This window comes from Capsicum annuum, chromosome 6 (genome assembly GCF_002878395.1).
Source record: "Capsicum annuum cultivar UCD-10X-F1 chromosome 6, UCD10Xv1.1, whole genome shotgun sequence".
Lineage (NCBI taxonomy): Eukaryota > Viridiplantae > Streptophyta > Magnoliopsida > Solanales > Solanaceae > Capsicum > Capsicum annuum.
Window position 1 is genome coordinate 11,599,502 of NC_061116.1, and position 20,516 is coordinate 11,620,017.

The following is a 20,516-nucleotide window of genomic DNA, read 5'->3' on the forward strand; positions in this document are numbered from 1 at the left end:
ATATATAGTTATATACTAATTTATAAAACATATACACATGTATATGTTAAATATATATGTCTATAGAAGATATATACACATATATACGTACTATTAAATATATATGTACTACTTTAAATAAAATATATTACAATATATATAAACTACAATATATACACATATTATATATCGTTATATACTAATTTATAAAATATATACACATGTATACGTTAAATATATACGTCTATAGAAGATATGTACACATATTTACATATTATTCAATATACGTACTACTTTAAATAAAATATACTACAATATATACACACTATATATATATTGTTATACACTAATTTATAAAGCATATACACATGTATACGTTAAATATGTACGTCTAGAGAAGATATAGACACATATATACATACCATTCAATATATACGTACTACTTTAAATAAAATATATTACAATATATATGCTACAATATACACACACTATATATATAGTTATATACTAATTTCTAAAACATATACACATGAATATGTTAAATATAGACTACTTTAGAAAATATACACACATATATACGTACCATTCAATATATACGTACACATATAAAATATATGTACTTCTTTAAATAAAACATGTGCTACTTAATATAATAAATTAACAATACTTTATAGTAAATTAATCCATTTGTCAATTTAAAATAATAATAATAATAATAATCGAGCCATTTCCGGGTCGGTTAACCGGTTGGCCTGGATCGGGCTTGATCCGGGCTGAGTTAATCGGGTCCAAAATAAAAAATAAATAGGCCCAAAACTCGGTACCCTACTTCCCGTGGGCAGACCGAGCCGGGTCGAATCTGGCCCATTTGACACCCTTATCTTAGTTCATGATCAATTTTGAAAGTCTGAATCTGAAATTTCAATTTTGTCACATAAATCGGAACATATTGAGTAGTTGGTGACAACACATAGCAACAGGATGGTGTAGGATGGTGACTGACCACGAGGGGCTTAGCTATGTATGCCTCCAAAGCATGATTAATTGAACAGGCTTTGTCGATAAATTATGTTTTATATATAGGTCAAATTTTATTTTTTATAGTTTAAAATTGAATATTCTTTAATAAAATTACTAACTTGTTAACTGTGACTGTACAGGGACTATTTTTTAGCAGTTACTAAAAGCAAAGTGTTTTTCTTTTTGGGGGCATCTTCCTTTGGCTCTATTCATCAGCGTCATTGCCCTTGGACGTGTGAACAATGTCCCAGATTGAAATTTAATGAATAGATTAAAGTAAAGGTGAAGAACGCATAGCCAACAACAAATAATATGACACCACCAAGACCGGGTAACAGAACGGTGGCCAAAGCAGCAGATCTCATAGCTCCGGTTCTTCCTCCATCAAAAGCTCCAAGCATGCTATGTAGTTTGACTACGAGATTGATTCTCTGAAGATAGAAAAACAGAGGATAGAGGATCACACTTATAAACAGCCTTTTTCATCGTCTTTCCTTGACCCAAGCACTATACAAGATCAAAAATGAAGAAATATTTGTGTAATACCAAGCTTTTGAAACTGTGTAGTGCAACACGAGAAACTGAAAATGACCTTGCAATTAATAGGGAATGTAATCCAATCTATCTCCCCTGATATGCAGGAACTTACCCCCAATGACCTTAAAATTATCTGGTTTTGAACTTTTGACTCCCGACTCATTCCATGGAGAAACCTCCGAGGGAAAAGTCAAAATTTGTTGAACTTGAAGTTTTGCCCGAGGAGCATGTGAGGTCAAAAGTTAAAGACCAGCCACCTCCAAAGCCATTCTTGTAAATCACCCCGACATATGACCAAGTCTGGATTTAGCCCAAAATAATCAAACACTCATCCAGGTAAGTTCGAAATAGAAAGTTATACAAGATCTCAAAATCTGACTGAGAATGTTCTGATAGATACAAAATCATAATCCAACATATTGATGAAAGAAATACATCTCTTCAAAAATATTTTAAGTTTTCCACAAATACATAATTAATCATGCAGATGCACCACTCAGGCAGCAACCATTCCTTATTGCCACTCCAATGCAACTACAGAAAGTTACTATTACAGAACTGCTCCAATTCCAATAAACAGATATATGAGCCTGCAACATAACAAATAGGTCAGTAAACCCTGCTCAACTGCACAAGGCAAACCCCGTGCGACAAGCTCAACCTAGCCGTCGCCATCTTGTCATTCTATAATCTTTATAAATCATGTAGTCAAGTTTTGTGGATTCAAACCGACTCAAAATTAAAGACATGATGAAGAAATGGCAGTAGCGTCTGTTTACAGTATAATGTAGCACACACAAACATGTGAAAGAGTCTGAAGACCACATATAATTCATTAGAATCTTATGGAGCAAATTGTCAAAGCACATTCAAATTAAACTGGGAGATGGTAGAAAAATCCTATTCGGGCAAGAAGGATGGATATGGAACAGGCCATTCAAGGAGCAATTTCCCAGGATTTTCAGCTTTGCAACAGTAGATATGTATTAGTCTCAACAAGTATATAACATACCTTAGAAAGGTGTAGTGACTGTGAAAGGGAGGAATGAGCCAATTTTTGCAAGTGATTGAAGGATGTAAAGGGATGAAAGAAGAAACGGACAAGACAGAACAGAAATCTTGCGTTTTCCCAATAAAATCAGGCTACAAGGTACTCTTTCAAAGTAGTAGGCAACATCATATATAACCTTTGAGACAAAGCCTCTTACAAGGTTGAACGCTTCACATGGCTACTGGCAAGAGAGACATGTTTTGACTCAACACAACTTATCGAGAAGAGGAATGATAATTTGCAGCAGGTACATCCTCTGTGAAGAAAGTTACCAAGTTTACAGGTCCTTTTTGGTACATGCTTTTGATATTAGTTGAACTAAGCCATTGCATGTTGGGAACTCTAAAAGAACTGTTGGTGGGTTGGAAAAGGATACCAGCAAAGTTGTTATGATCTGGAAAGGAAGGTGAAAAAGAGTATCTATAATTTAATATACAGATGTATATCGTTATTAGATTTTTGGTGTAAGACCGAAAATGTACAGGAAGGTGATAGACTATGTTGCAAAGCATTTAAGCTTGTCTTCACTGAAAAAGGATAGAGGTTTGACAAATGAAGCAAAACATAACATGTGTGATCAGTTGCATCAATTTCATACTTAAGTTTCTGGTGTGATCGTGATGAGCTTGTTCTGCAACCCACACAAACACATTTGACATCATTGTAAAAGAATGACTTGCAATATAACTACAGATCTAGCTACTAGAATAGCTTTTGACAGGAAGCACATGCCAATACTGCATATTTCTTTTATATGAGAAGAGCCATCAAATTAACCTCTTCTGCCATAAATTTCCCAACTCCCGTTGCTTGGATAATCTTCCCAGTTTTATGACTTTCTTCACGTAATCTGGTTAAAGAGAGTTAATGAGAGAGACGAGGGGACAAATGAAAGTACAAAGAGCCTTTGGTTGTCATAAATACATCTACAACTGACAATTGATATCCAAATGATTCCAGAGATGAGTTAATTTTGTGTCAAAAAGATCACACTGAAAAACAGAAACATAAATGAAGAAATTAGATATATGTTACTCTTATCTAATAGCGTCCACATGAATCAATCCTCCACAGACAACTAAATATCTTTTTTTGATAACTGTGGTGTCCAGGCCAGCAGCTTACACGCACCTCGACTAAGAAATTACAATAGAGAACTGCAAACAGATCTTTAGGTCTTCAAAAGAAATCCCTTTCCTCCATCCTCTAAGTTAGTTGTCAATGAAAATATGAAGTATAAACTCTTTTCTAATAGCAACAAGATTGCCACCGAATACCAAATACCAGTAATATTCTTCCAGTCTAAAATTCATGCCAAGGCTTCAAGCACCGTTATTCTATAATGCTTCCATTCACATGGTCAGATCGAGGCAAGAGAATGCAGCAAAGGAATATCAATATGAAATTCATAAATTTCTAGTGTACTTTATTCCTTTAATAAAAGAGAAACAAGAATAGCACAGCTAACATTCAAATGATTCTAGAGGCAAGGTTACATTTGTGAAAGATCATGATCACACCGATAATCATAATTCAGAAGAAATTAGATATATACTACTGCACTATCTTATAGTGTCCATAGGATTCAAGATTCATAGAAAGCTTATATGTTAAAAGTGTTGGGTTTTTTAAAAAAAGATATGGGTTAAAATGACATTGAAATGACTTTCAAACTTTCAATAAGCTTTTAATGGCTTTTCAATAATTCTATTTAAGTATTAAGTGGCTTTAAATAGCCAATAAAACATAAAAGACTGCATAATTTAAAATTTAAAACAACCTAAATTATCTCAACAACTAAATAAACTAAAAAATATTTAAAATTCAAATTCATCTTAATCTAAATAACTTATTTTGTTAAAAACTAGTGCAGTAACTTAAAGCAATTTCCAACGAAAAGACAATTAAAAATAGTAGTATACATGTCCGCGCGCAAGATATTAAAAATATTAATCATTTCAAATTATATGATTTGATTTGTATAACCATGTTCAATTATATTGTATTAATTAAAGTTTGATTGTCATCTTAATTTTCATTAATTACAATGTATATACCCAATAATACTTTGAAATGATCGTTAGTCATGTCTAAATGAGTGTGTTTGCATTGGCAAAATAACCATTTGGTTAAGCTGAGCTCTCTTAAAACTTAAGACTTTTTCATTTTTGTAGAAGGATGTATCCATTCTAAAGATTAGGAAGTGTTTGTAAGAACAAAATACCGAGTTGCAAGTTTTTATATAATTAAATATTTAACGATAATTAGAATTTTTTTTTAGATATTATTGACTTTTTGATCCCTTGTTTATAAACAAAAAAAACTTTTGCCAATATGTTTGCATCCAAAAACCAACAATAACTTGGCAAGATTCTTTATTCTGTTAAAGAAATCAGCCTTGTCCAAGTAAAAAGTAATAGAATTAGATTCAAACACTATTGAGATTTTTCTTTTTCATGTTTAAACACAGCACTTAGAATATGCAATACCAATATGATTTCACATAACTTTTGAGAAAAAGAAAAACAATTATATACAACATCTAATATTTCTTGTTAACACAAACACTTGCCGACTAATATAGGATAGAACTATCAATTATTGTACTTTCGTGAAAAAGGTCAAAAAGGAAAAAAGTTGAAAGTGATATAGGGAATATACATAATTGTCACAAAAATGGATAGTGATTTCAAAGGACAAATAAGAGACAACAACAATAACATACCAGTGTAGTCCCACAAAGTGGAGTCTGAAGAAAGTTGAGTATATGCACATCTCATTTCTACCTCAAAGATAGAGTAGAGAGATTGTGTTTTGATAGACTCGCAGCTTAGGAACAAATAAGAGAGTCAAACAAAAGCTAACATTAAAGGTCAATGTCTCAGAAGTACTAACTTAAATGATGTATAAATCTTAATAATGCACCTCTCTACTATAAAGGTTATCCAATATTCCCAGTTAAGATAGACCAAATGCTATATAACATATGGTAATTCTTAAAGCAGCTTAAGTACTTAAATTTGTAATGTTTCATAAGCTAAACTTCACAACTATGATCAATGTCATGTCTTGAGATGCAGGTTATGCGTTGTTATACATAATGATTCATTTGAGCATGGATCAAGTCTTCTTACTTGCATAATTATAAGATTACCTTTCAAGTAGAAGGGAAAATACACAAAAACATGTCTTTTTGTTATGGCAGTCGAGCAATTTAAACCATTTGTTTATCACAATACAGTATTCAAACTCCGTTTAGCCTGCTTCGATTTCAAATAGAACTAACATTTGTAAGTCAAATAGATGGCCGACTAACTTCTGATTGTACCGTAAAATTAGAGAGCCTTTTTCTCTTTATAGTTTGCAGCCAAGCAACGGACTTTTAACTATATTGCTGATATTAAAAAGAAAAGCAAACTTTTTACTTATATGGTAATTAATGTACATGGTACATGTAGCTCCTGCACCTAAAAAGTTAAAACATGTAATATTAGCATTTCTTTCAATGTGGCATAACAATTCAAAATTAGCATGTCATATTAATCAAAGTTTAAATTTTCCTACTTCAATGAAAATACAATATCAATGATAGTAATCTAGATAAAATACCTATAGACTCCATTTTGTAAGCAACTAATAAAGTCATTAAACAAGCAATCACAACGTTCGAGCCTTGTGGGCAAATTCTTATAGCAATTTCTGAAAAAACCGCTAAAAAATATTACTCTTCCATATTAAAGGGAGGTACATATATTATGATTCGAAACTATATAAAAAATAACTGTGATAAAAATTATTATCTAAAAATGATATTTTGATTAAAACTTTTAAAATATACTTCAATCGCAGTGGTGATAGAAATACAAACATATAACTCAATTAAAATATATTGAAATATGGAGATGAAAACATCATAATATTCCTTACTTCACTTTTTAATTTTCAGCAGTCAATTTTCGACTATGAATTTACGTGATCATGTAAATAAACTGAAAACAATAGTTTATATAAGAAAGAAATAAAAATCATCCACCATCAATTATCAAAAGAATGTAAAACACAAGCATTGAAAAGAGATTATATTACATTTGCAGTAAACAAATGGGAGTTATGATTTAAATGACATGTTTTTGTTCTTACCAGTTTAAAATAGAAATGAATTACTTACTAAAATTTAATGTTACAATATATCCAATAATCTAACATGTCGCTAGTTGCCTCTAAATTCTTGAACCACTACTTGATTATGATAAAGTATCTTTCATTTTGTCACTCAGGATGATAAGAAGTGTTCATAAGAAGAGTGAAAAAATTTCATACCTCTAATAGTTCATTCACTCTTTACTCCAAATTAAGATACATAATAGTGTCTGAATTAGTGTACTGTAAAAAATAAATTCAGTATACTTTTCAAGGATTAATATTAAGTTTTGGAGAGTGAAATCATAATTGAATGAGAATAAAATATGAGACACACCTTGAGATATATTCAAATATAAAAAATCTCATGAAGAAGGGAAATTTCTCTTATGTCTTATTATCTTCTCGTCTTTCATCTTACTCATTTTCTCTCGCAACTTTCGTACTCCTTTTGCAAACACCCATCAAATGTGAAGTCAAAGAGGATATTATTTGTCGGTAGCAATTTCAGAAATTTATTTAGTTTATTCTAGATTTTAAGGCATGAAAGAAAAATTGCAAACAGAACACATACCTAGTGTTCTACCCAAAAACAAATACTGAAGTAATCTTCTAATTGAAAGATTTTTTACAAAAAGAAAATAGAAATAGAAAGAGAAATATCAGGGAAGTTATGGACAACGATGCAGAAAGTGCGAGAAATTATCATATCAGTTTATGTAGGGCAGTTAATCTGCAGGTTAGTGTATTTTTTTCTTTTTTTGAAATATATATATTCAATATGTTCAATTTAATTAATCTTTTTTTTTAAGTTGGATTTTTGTAGTGTTGACACTTGTCATTTTTGTCTCTCCTATTATATATAGGGCAGTTAATCTGCAGGTTAGTGTATTTTTTTTCTTTTTTTAAAATATATTCAATATATTCGTTTAATTAATCTTTATTCAAAGTTGAATTTTTGTAGTGTTGACACTTGTCACTTTTGCCTCTCCTATTATATATAGATAGATTTGGTAGTCAGAGACTCAGAATTACCAAGTAAAGTGAGAGGTAAGAGATACTCGGTAAAATAGTCGAGGTATGCATAAGATGGACCGAACACCATCGTCATACGAAAATCTTTTACAGACGACTATAAGGAATCTACATGTGGAGAGGAGTGGCGGAGCTAGAATTTTCACCAAGGTGAAAAAAGGACAGCCTGGTGCACTAAAGCTCCCGCTATGCACAGGTTTCAGGGAAGGGACGAACCACAAGAATTTATTGTACTCAGTCTTACCTTGCATTTCTACAAGAGATTATTTCCACGGATTGAACCATTAACCTCTTGGCCATACAACAAGAATATTTCCAGTTACTGTAAGGCTCCGCTTGGAATGCTAGGAACCGGGATCGAACAGCAAATCACCGGGATTCTAAGAACTTTTACTGACATATAAATACCTAACATGACTTAAAGAATTCTAGAAAACATATGACCTAAAGTAAACATACTAGTGACTTAAAATAATCTCAACTTTTTGAATAGGCAAAAAAGCAAACTGGCATCGACTATTTAGATATCTTTCTTCATCATGCCTTATTTTTCTCTAGTTCTACAGTGGATTCTAAGAGATTGTAGGTCATTCAAAGCAAATTCCTTCCATGCGATATTAAGTCTATCTCATCCCCTTTTCAACACATTCACTCACCATGATTTTACACCTGTTGACTGGTGCGTCTAGAGGTCGATGACTCAAGACATGACCAAACTATTTTCTCATTTTATCATCATTGTGTGCCCTGAACTTACTTTTAATAGTGTCTATATGTGAACTTACTATGTGTGCAATGTAATGGTAAGATGCTAAGTCAGTTTAGACAAAGCATGAAGATACTAGCTGATTGCACAACATCATCAATAGTGTACCAGAGAGAATCATTAGTGCCTTTACCCACAGAAATTGGCCTTTGCAGAGTACTTACATTTAAAGAGATCTCAAGAACATAAAGAACCTTTATTTCTAGTGTCCCGCAAAAGATTTACCAGGTTCCGAAGCTATATCTCACGAAAGATCTACCACATTAAGAGCCCGTTTGGATGGACTTATAGCTTTTGGCTAAGGCAAAAGCCATAAGTTAGGAATTCTAACTTTTAGCTAATTTTTTGCCTTTTTAGCTTAAAACAAGTGCTTAAAAAGACTTTTTTATTTTATCCAAACACTATCACAGTGCTTAAAAACTTTTTTTACTTAAAATACGTCAATCCAAACGTGCTCTAACCTAAGTAGTGGATTAAAGATAACATCTGGAAAATATCCAACAAAAAGATATAAGATCTTAGAATTCGCCTTTCAATCCAAAAAAGAAAAAAAAAAAATGTGATTAACTCAAGAGTGGTAGTTTTGTTGAAACTTTCCTTTGTTCTCACCTTCTCATTTGTTAGTTACAAATATCCTAACTAATTATATATCTTCGTTGGATGTATTGAGAGCTAATTATATATCTCAACAGACCAAAAATAAAAAAAAATATAGCGATAGCTAATTATGTATCTCTACAAAGGAAAAAATGCATCATCCCTGTTGGATGTATTATGTATCTCGACATATCCAAAATCGAAAAAAATATATCGAAAGCTAATTATGTATCTTTTACAAAGAAAAAAATGTATCTTGAATGATAGACCCAAAGTAGGGGTTTTCAGTACGGAATTTTCTATAATTAAGCTCCAAACTGTTGGAATTTATGTCGTTTGCCCTTATTTCTATTACATGGTTTACGACCGTCTCAACAAGATTGCATGCATTGCAGTAAATTTGTTGCAACATTCTTTTTATTTTTTTTTGTGAAGAAGAACTGTATTAATAATCTTCATATACAACTTAAAATATTTTCACGTCTCTCCATCCTTTCAGTTCTGCGGCTCTATTAACAGCTTTACATCAAAACTAAAACAAACTAATAAGTAATAATATGTTGTATCCACAGACCATAATCTCTTCCTGTTACATTGCTTCCTACCTAGAAAGGTATCTCTCCCCATTCCACACTCATGTTTGGTCTGTTTCAACATAACTGTAGGACGTGGAGTCCCAATGTGGTGTTTCTAGCCTTACATATATACCGATATGGCGATGCAACAACCACTGCCATTACCAGTTTACTGCAGTCTCTTTCCTTTCTAGATAGCCTCTTCCATATGCTCATCACTTGTGTGTTAGCTAAATGAGGGTTGCCTGTAGGCAATGTGCTGAGAAAGGGCACCTAAAGAACAGGTGGTCTGTAGTTTCCACCTCATCCCCACAGAATAAACACTTATCATCTGTACTGATGTCAATCCTAAATAGTCCTATATTCATTTATAACATGAGGATAACTAAATATGTAACACAGACGCATATAAAGGGATGTCACATTATTAATTACTCATATTAAGAAGTGCAGTGACATGATGACAATATAAATAAGAGTGGAAAAACAATCAAAGGATCAAAAGTAATGTACCTCCTCCGTAAGCCTGCCCGGAGAGTCAACAATGTTCTAATTGCCATTTTATCAACTTCTGCAACTCCATTGGATGCCATTTCCTTAAGACATTTATTAAAAACCCAGTTGTAGTTGCATCAAATGAGAAGCTCTTCCAGTCATTTCCTTCATGAAAGATAATACCATTTCACTAATTTTGTTGCACCTGAGAAATCCTTGCACAATAACATTGTAAGTTACGTTGTTTGGAGGACAACCACTGTCTTCCATTTTACTTAGAATACCTTTAACTTCATCAAATAATCCTTCAAGACAAAGTCCAGTTATCATTAATTGTATAGAAGCAATCCAATGGAAGAAAGCTTCTCAAAAATAGCATGAGCTTCGCGGAGTTTACCATTTTTGCACAATCCATTAATGACAACATTGTAAAATGCAATATCATTAAATTCCGTATTTCTTTCCAACTCACTGAAGAGTCACATAGCTTTTTCGACAAGGTCATACTTAAAATAACCAACGAGCAAAGTGACATGAGTGCATATCACATCCCAAAATAATCTCTCGACGTGACTGACACCCGCTAACACCACTTGTCGGGAGAACCAATCTTCCTTACACTTTACCAAATAATAAACTCTAAGGTAAAATATGTACAACTTCAATGCATCAATAAATAGTGAATAATATTTCAATAAATATGTAAGATCATTGGCTCGCTACTTTAAGTACTCCTGGGACAAGTATTAGAAAATACTACAACATCAAGAACATAAAATTATTACACACAGAAATTATATCATAATAAGGTGACAAATGAGGCCCAATAATCCTTCATCAAGAACCATATACCTCAATACAATTCATACAAAGCACTTATCATAATTTGTAGTTAAAGTAATTAGCTAACACTAGGAGTTTTGGGAACAAACACAACGCATATCAGGAGTATATAGAATACTCAGGGAAGCATACACAATTTCTCATATCAAATCAACAAGCATACACAATGCTCAAGGCAGTGTTCAGGGAAGTGTGATGCAAAAAAAAGCGACAAGACTCTGCATCATGCATTATGCGATGCGTGATGCGATGTGACCGCATTATTGAAGTGAAGCACAATTTAATAAAAAAAAATACCTATAGAGCATTCAAATAGTAAGTTATAACTGAAAAGACCACAACAACTATATAATCAACAATAAAGACAATATATTTAAGCAAAAGTTCTAATGAAACACCAACAAATCAGTTCAACAAAACAAAACAAACCCCCCAAAAAAAGAAAAATCAAATATAAATTAATAGTGGTTCAATCTAAAGCTCTTCTAGTTCATTAAGATTGTCCAATTCTTCTATTCCTTGAGTATCAACATAATGCTCATCATCTTCAACTTCCTCATCTTCCACATCTCCTGTTGAAGTAGCAACTTCTTTTTCCTTATCGTATGAGCTGGAAGTACTACCCCTTAAACCATAACGACGCTCATCAACTCCACTTGGTCGCAGCTTCAATGGAGAAAAAGTTGTTGCAGCGCAGCTTCAGTGGAAGTGGAGAAGAGAGAAAGCAGGTAAAAAAAAATCCTAAAATTTTTAATCGGTCATTTCTTAAACTTCTGACCTTTTTTTTTTTAATTTAAAAATTGCCATAAAAAATTTTCACTTCAAACCCTTTTTTTAATTTAAAATTGCCCAAAAATAAAAAAAAATCCATAATGCGATCGCATCGCCCATCGCATCGCATCACGCAACAGGGCTTGATACACCTGCAATTCTCAGATCGCACCGCATCAAAGATGCTACTCGCTGGGAGCCCGCATCGCATTGCATCAGCACATAATGCGATGATGCGGTCGCATCTCTGAACACTGGCTTAAGGAAAGCATACACGATGTCTCATATCAAATCAACAAGCATACACAATGCTCAAGGAAAGCATACACAATGCCCCATATCAAATCAACAAACATACACAATGCTCAAGGGAAGCATACACAATGCCTCAATGGAATTAAGAAGCATACACAATGCCCCAATCTCACAGTACACAATCATATCACATCACGAAATAATTTATAACTGGAAAATTGGTATTCCTAAACATAAAGTATATACGACTGGCCTTGAAGGACACCGATTCTGCCAAGCACACACTCGTCCCAACACATGGACCAGGCAGACAACAATACACTTTTTAAAATAAATTTGAAAAGCAAGCACCCAAAGCTTAAAGTCTCACTTGCCTCGGTAACAAGTTTTCCACAACCTTGCAACGTGTAGAACACAAACCAAACAACCTCCAATAGTCTCAATCTATACAAAAATATTAATTAACAATATCAATTATGCTAGTCATGGCCAAGTCTCAGTACTCCTATTATCAAGCTTAAAGCTAGAGGATAATAAGGTTAAGTCAAAGGAATTGGTAGAAAACACCATGCGAACATATTTCTATAAAAGGATATCAAACAGTGGCTAAAAGTCTTACAATTCACTAAGATGCTCCTTCATAATCATCAGTGCCTAATGAATCATTTTTATATTACTTACTACACTCAATTATAACTATCATATCATATAGCTCACCCATTATTGTCTAAATTAAAAGTGATAGGAAATTGCAGTCAACCGCAGTAGTTCCTTTTCATAACATATCTCAAAGTCCCTTTTGATTTACGTACAATACCATCACCCACTAATCAATGGATAATTATTAAGTCTCAAATCATAACCTAATCGGTATAAGGTAGAGAGAAAGTTATTTATTAATATATTCAGCAAATCCTACTTATGTACACTACTTTAAACAAAGTTTCATGCTAATTACCTGAAAGCCGATTACTATGAACTGGCTAAATTTTGTCAATAGACTTGTTTCTCTCTTTCAGAAATAATTGAACCAAAAATAAAAGAAAGCCCTAATATCCTAGTCCATTGAACCGAAACGTGAGAGGAAAAAAATTGAATAGAGAGAGGTTTTGACTTTTGGATTGCTCATTTTAATTATATTAATTAATATTAATAGTATAGGCTAAATTACTCATTTACTCCTCATTAAAAGATTGGGTTATTACATTCTCCTTCGTTAAAATAATGTTCGTCCTCGAACGTGATAAAAGTCATAAAAAATAATGTCAAATGAGTGAGAAAATCGAACAAGTGATAATAAGATGATCTATGAACAACCTAGGTAGCTCGGCAAATAATCTAAAACACACCAATAAATTCTCAAACAATAAAAATACTCTCAATAGTAACATTTTCAGCTCGTGCATCATGAACAGTCGCAATAAAATTCAAACACCCATAATTAACCATTCAACGTGTCTTTCATAAAATATCATTTTTTCTTGAGTCACTGGAGTCACACCCTTACACATTGAAGGTAGTTTTTTAGGAAAATAGAAACATATAAACTTAGCATAACAATCAATCAAAGCATAACGTGATGTCAACCAGTCCATACATATAATTACATCAAAGGCAAATATAGGCAACACAAGTAGATCAACTATGGTGTCCCTGCACTAAACAAATATCATACAATATCCATAAACTCTATCCATTAATAAAGTGTCCCCCACTTGGGTCATAGCCATATATAGTACAATAAGAGTTTCAACTTTCTTTTTAAGAAAAGGTAATAGATAGAGATACAAACGAACATGAAGAACAAAGATCAATAAAAGAATATCCCTCAAGAGATAATGTAATACCTGTGACTACTGCATTAGATATCTCACTATCCTATCCAGCCATGGCGAAGAATCTCAGTGGTCCACCCAGTTTGAGCAACCTAGGCACCCTGTCGATTCTGTCCATAAGCACCATATGGAGTAGCTCTAGCCGGCTGAGCTTGGGCTTGTTCTCCTACAACATTCCTTTGCACCTGAGTAGTAGCTTGACCAATACTTAAATCTCTCTTAGGACAAAATTTAGCAATATGTCCCTGGTCACCACAAGTATAACAAGCCCTATTTGTTCCATAACAATGACCACTGCAAATTCTACCACAATTGGAACACCACAAATATTGACTTGATTGATAGGAACATTACCCTTTCTCTACATTTGTTGTTTACCCTGCCTAGCTGAATGACTGTTCCTCGAAGGCTGTCCCACGGATTCTAACTGTGTAGGCCTGGACTGCCTATGATAATAACTACCATTTCCCCAAATTGAGCACCATTAAACACACCTGAGTTACGTGCATTTTTGTTTTCTTGATTAATCTTTTCCATCTCATAATAGGACTCAAAACGGAGAGTGGTGTCAACCACCTCAGCATAAGATCTATTATGCACATCTCATATCACTGGACCACGATAACAAGCCTCAAGACCATCCACAAATTGTCTTACTTTCTCCGTCTGATCTGCAACCAAAGATGGAACATACCTGGACAACTCAATGAATTTAGATTCATACTCAGTAACTGTCATAGATCCCTGTCGTAGCTCATTAAAATGACGTCTCATGTCATCTTGTTTGCTCAATGGAATAAATCTGTCCATAAACATGGCTGAAAACTCTGACTAAGTGATCGGTGAAAGCCCTGTTTGTCTGCCCCTTCAAGACGGAAGTCTGCCATACTTCGGGAGACCCTGAGAACAGAAAAGTGGTAAATTCTGCACCACGAGTCTCCTTCAATCCTAAGGTAGTCAATATCTTCTCACAGCGATCTATAAACTTTTGAGGCTCAATAGAAGATAGTATAGCATCAGACTCTGGTGGCTTAAGATCCATGAAATTCTTAAGATTCTTGGGTTGGCCCACAGCTGCAACCAAAAGATCAACTGGTTGAGGTGCCTAAGAAGTCGCAACATTTAACTAAACTTGTGTCTGTATTTGCGAAGTAGCCCGATGAGCTGGAGTCGACCCTGATTAGTCACTAATGCCTCAAGTACATTCAACATTCTTACCACAATGTCTGCAGGCAATGCAACAGTAGGCACAACAGATGGCACTGCAGTTGGAACATCCCGAACAACCTAATCCTAAGCTTGCTCCGAAGCAACAGGGCTGACCCCCATTCCCAACTCCAAGCTAAGGATCGGTTTGCGTCCTAGTCCAAGGCCTAGTTGGATGAGACCCAACTAGACCACCACCACGGGTAGAATCCTGTCCAGCACCACGTCCAGTATATGCGTTAAATCGACTAGCAGAGGAAAAACCACGTCTCTTAATCATCTTCGAACAATATTTAAAGGTTATACTAAATTCAACTCAACGCACGAACATGGAATGAAAAAGAAAAACTTCCTAAATGTTTTGTAGCTTTAATTTTATAAGTATGGGTGCCTACATACCCATGAACAAGAATCTACTAAACACTACTCCATGACCCGAGACCTACAGCCCAGGCTCTGATGCCAACTTTGTTACGTCCCAAAATAATCTCTCGACGTGACTGGCACCCGTTAAAACCAATTGTCGGGAGACTAATCTTCCTTACACTTTACCAAATAATAAACTCTAAGGTAAGGTATGTACAACTTCAATGCATCAATAAATAGCGAATAATAGTTCAACAAAATTCCATAATCAAACTATAAGTTCAACGATCACTCGAGAACTAATTTGTTGTCCCAAATCTTGCACTAAGATCATGGAGCATCTAAAATAGAGTTACATGAGTTCAACCTTCATGCATACAAACCCAACAAAAAGAAACATAAACTAGATAGATAAAGTTGAAACGAAAGGCTCCATGAACAATGTGAAGGTTCACATTAGCAAATAGAATCCATACGAAGGAACTGTCACCCACTAGTTTCATCTTGCGCGATAGTATCTGCAGACATGTAAGTAAGGAGTGAGCTATATATAAATATAACTTAGTAAGATCATCAGCTCGCTACTTTAAGTACTCCTGGGACAAGTATTAGAAAATACTACAACACCAAGAACGTAAAGTTATTACACATAGGAATTATATCAGAATAAGGTGACTAACGAAGCCCATCAATCCTTCATCAAGAACCAAATACCTCAATACAATTTGTACAAAGCACGTATCATAATTTCGAATTAAAGTAATTAGCTAACACTAGGAGTTTTGGGAACAAACACAATGCGTATCAGGAGTATACACAATACTCAAGGAAGCATACACAATGTTCCATATCAAATCAATAAGCATACATAATGCTCAAGGAAAGCATACGCAATGTCCCATATCAAATCAACAAGCATACACAATGCCTCAATGGAATTAAGAAGCATACACAATGCCCCAATCTCACAGTACACAATCATATCACATCACAAAATAATTTATAACTGGAGAATTGGTATTCTTAAGCATAAAATATATACGAATGGTCTTGAAGGCCACCGATTCTGCCAAGCACACGCTCGTCCCAACACATATATCGGGTAGACAAAAATAATCTTTTTAAAATAAATTTGAAAAAGCAAGCACCAAAAGCTTAAAGTCTCACTTACCTCAGTTACAAGTTTTCCACAACCTTGTAACATGTAGAACACAAACCAAACAACCTCTAATAGCCTCAATCTATAAAAAAATATTAATTAACGATATCAATTATGCTAGTCGTGGCCAAGTCTCAGTACTCCTATTATCAAGCTTAAAGATAAAGTTTAATAAGGTTAAATCCAAGGAATTGGCAGAAAATACCATGCGAACATATTTCTATAAAAGGATATCAAACAGTGGCTAAAATCCTTACAATTTCTTTGAGATGCTCCTTCATAATCATCACTGCCTAATGAACCATTCTTATATTACTTACTACACTCAATTATAACTATCATATCGTATAGCTCACCCATTATTATCTAAACTAGAAGTGATAGGAAATTACAGTCAGCCGCAGCAGTTCCTTTTCATAACATATCTCAAATCCCCTTTTGACTTACGTACTATAGCATCACCCACTAATCAACGGATAATTATTAAGTCTCAAATCATAACCTCATCATTATAAGGTAGAAAGAAAGTTATTTATTAGTAATATATTCAGCAAATCCCATGAACTACTTATGTATACTACTTTAAACAAAGTTTCATGCTAATTACCTGAAAGTCAGTCACCAAAAATCAATATATCCCTCTATGAACTTGCCAAATTTTGTCAATAGATTTGTTTCTCTCTTCCAAAAATAATAGAACCAAAAATAAAAGGAAACCCTAATATCCTACTCCTTTGAACCGAAAAGTGAGAGGAAAAAAACTTAATAGGGGAGAGGTTTTGACTTTTGGATTGCTCATTTTAATTATATTAATTAATATTAATAGTATAGGCTAAATTAATCATTTACCCTCATTAAAAATTTGGGTTATTACCGTGCATATATCAGGAGTGGGCTTTACATGTAGCATCTCATCAAATAACTTTTTTCCATCACCAGTTCTTCCAACTTCAAATAGACCTCGCTAACAACAGTATTAGGTTTTGATCTCTTTGCGAAATTTCACTTAAGAATTGCATAGCATCAACTATTTACTTTTTCTTACATTATCCGTTTATTAGTATGTTATAGGTAAAAATATTAGGCTCAATGGTATCAGAGCTGGTATATGTATGAGTTATTTACCAAGTTATTTAAAAAGAAATGAAATGTTCTTCTTTTTCTAACATTAAATATAAATGTTCACCTATTTTCTTATATCGTCTTTCTAAATTGGAGAATACTATTCTTATTTTTAATTCTTCATGATTTTCATATGTTTTTTCATCTATTATAAATTCTTTTTTGTTCATTTTATCTACTTGATATTGTATAGATTATGTTGATATATGTATTCTAGACTATCTATTTGTGATTCTAAATATGATATTTCTTCCTTTTGTGCATTTATTGATTTTTGACATACTCCTACAATCATGTTATATTGTAGTCTTTTTTTTCTTATTTTTAATTCTCTCAGTTTTTCAGATATTATTTGTTTTAGTTGTTTAAGGACGACAACTGGAAGATACGCGACAAAAGATAGAAAGACACGGAGCAATAATAGAAAGATAAGAAGACAAAGCATTGAAATATGAAAATGACATATGGAGAATAAGATAACTTTGAGAAATGTGAAATACAAAAATTATGTAAACATTTACTATTCTTTTTTTTACTTAATGGATATATTTAAGTTATCCGCACCCCCCTCCAAATGATATCAGAGCTGGTATATGTATGAGTTATTTACCAAGTTATTTAAAAAAAAATGAAATGATGGTACGTATTTGTTAGTCATGGCATGTTTATGGCATGTTGGCAAAGAATGTCAAAGATATTTAATTTGTTAGGTATACAATAGGTATGATAATTAATAGAATATTTAATATGTTAGTCATCCAAAAATGTTACGAGGCAAAATTAATAATGAGATATATACCACTTAATTATGATAAAATCAGATTTCGGTATCCACTAAAATATTTTAAACATTTTAAAGATGAATAACATAACAAAATTCCAAAAATATAAACAACTAAAACAAATAATATCTGAAAAACAAAGAGAATTAAAAATAAGAAAAGAAATACTACAATATAACATGATTGTAGGAGTATGTCAAAAATCAATAAATGCACAAAAGAAATATCATATTTAGAATCACAAATAGATAGTCTAGAATACATATATCAATATGATCTATACAATATCAAGTAGATAAAATGAACAAAGAAGAATTTATAATAGATGAAAAAACATATGAAAACCATGAAGGATTAAAAATAAGAATAGTACTCTCCAATTTAGGAAGACGATATAAGAAATAGTTGAACATTTATATTTAATGTTAGAAAAAGAAGAATTAAAATTAGAAGATAAATTAACAGCTATGGTAAGAATAACAAAAGAAAATGAAGAAATAGATAGGAAAAAAAGAAATAGATAATACAAAACAACAAACTACAGAAGAAATACGAAAAATAGAAGAAAATAAAAATAGTAGGATTGCTGAATTAGAAAAAGAATTGCAAATGCTAAAAGATCTATATGAAAAAAGACAGAAAGAAAAAGAAGAAAAGGATTAAGAACAAAAATTATTAAACGAGATAGATCAATTTATAGAAAATTAGAAATAAAAAATAAAGAATCAAAAACCAGTGAATTAGAAATAAATACAATAGATGCTGAAAAAACAGATAATTATGATTCGGAAGATAGTGAAACATATACAGAAATCTTAACAAATATAGAAAAGTTAGAAATTAATGAAAAATAAGAAGTAATTAATAGAGAAAACTTAGAAAATACAAACACAGAAATAAATACTCTTAATAAAGGAGACGATGAAAACATAATACCCAGTACATCAGAAATAAGAAAACCTACATATTATTATAAAGATAAGTTTAAAAAACATAACCTAAAAAATGAATATAATAAATGGACACCAAAACAAATAATTAATAAAAATTATAACTTTCTAGATTTAGACTGTGTAATAGACACAAATAAAACAATACAACTATGGACAGGATACATGTCAAAACAATTATTAGATAATAATACAGATACGACAAATACACCAGAATATATAGAAAGGACATTAATAGGAACAGTAAAATTTTGATTTGTAAACCTAGCCGAAGCAAGTAAAAAAGTATTAAGATCTGACAAAAAAAATAGAAGGAACATCAACAATTACTAAAATATCATCAACAGAAATATTGAAAAAATATGAAGTAGCTATAAGAGATAAATTTAGCAGTATAACAACAGAAGAAGAAGAAGAAGAAGAACAAAATAAAGAAAAAGATACGAATAGGAATTTAATGTTAAAATTAGCAATATGTAATATGTGTTATATAGATAAATATACGTGCGCATTTAAAGAATATTATTATAAAAGAACATATAATACAGAGAAAATTAAGGAGATAAGAAAATTATATTTTAGTAAATTATCTGAACCATTTAGTTCAAAAATAATAAAGAGTAGGGCTGAAGCAAAAATAGTAGATACCCTAGGAGCAAGAATAAAATTTTTACAACAATGGTATAGAAATCTATGTGAAAAATATAGAGAAGAAATGAAAATGGAAAAAACATTAATAAGAAATTTAGCATGTTGCAAAGATAAAATAGCACCTCAATTTGGATGAGAAGAAAGATATTATAAGAAAAGAAAAAGACATAAGAAATATAAGAAATACAAAAAATCAAAATATAAGTATAAGAAACCAAGAAAAAGATAATGTAAGAAATTATAAACATAAAAGACCATATAGGAAAAAGAAATCTATAAAAGAATGTACTTGTTATAATTGTGGAAAACTAGGACATTTAGTTAGAGATTGTAAAATGCCTAAAAAACCAAAAAAGAAACAAATATCAGAAATAAAGATAG

The 20,516-nt window shown here is 32.3% G+C and overlaps 1 protein-coding gene and 1 long non-coding RNA gene across 11 annotated transcripts in view; one reads left to right on the top strand and one right to left on the bottom strand.

Moving 5' to 3' along the window:
- LOC107873536 (LRR repeats and ubiquitin-like domain-containing protein At2g30105) overlaps positions 1-1,633 on the top strand; it is a gene marked incomplete at its 5' end in the record, with an annotated part of 12,565 nt that extends 10,932 nt beyond the window's left edge. For all 3 annotated transcript variants that reach the window (XM_047414643.1, XM_047414644.1, XM_047414646.1), the window contains 1 exon segment: positions 1,140-1,633.
- A 1,683-nt stretch (positions 1,634-3,316) lies between these two features.
- On the bottom strand, positions 3,317-17,406 carry LOC107873537. Of its 8 annotated transcripts, none has more exons than XR_007056942.1 (4): positions 17,238-17,406; positions 13,912-15,989; positions 10,214-10,400; positions 3,317-3,437 (listed from the first exon to the last, which is right to left on the bottom strand). It is a non-coding gene; the product is annotated as an uncharacterized LOC107873537 (long non-coding RNA). The 8 variants fall into 8 exon arrangements; XR_007056946.1 differs by lacking the exon at positions 13,912-15,989 and adding an exon at positions 16,643-16,712; XR_007056948.1 differs by lacking the exon at positions 17,238-17,406 and having other exon boundaries at positions 13,912-14,973; positions 15,118-15,959.
- Positions 17,407-20,516: the final 3,110 nt, after the last annotated feature.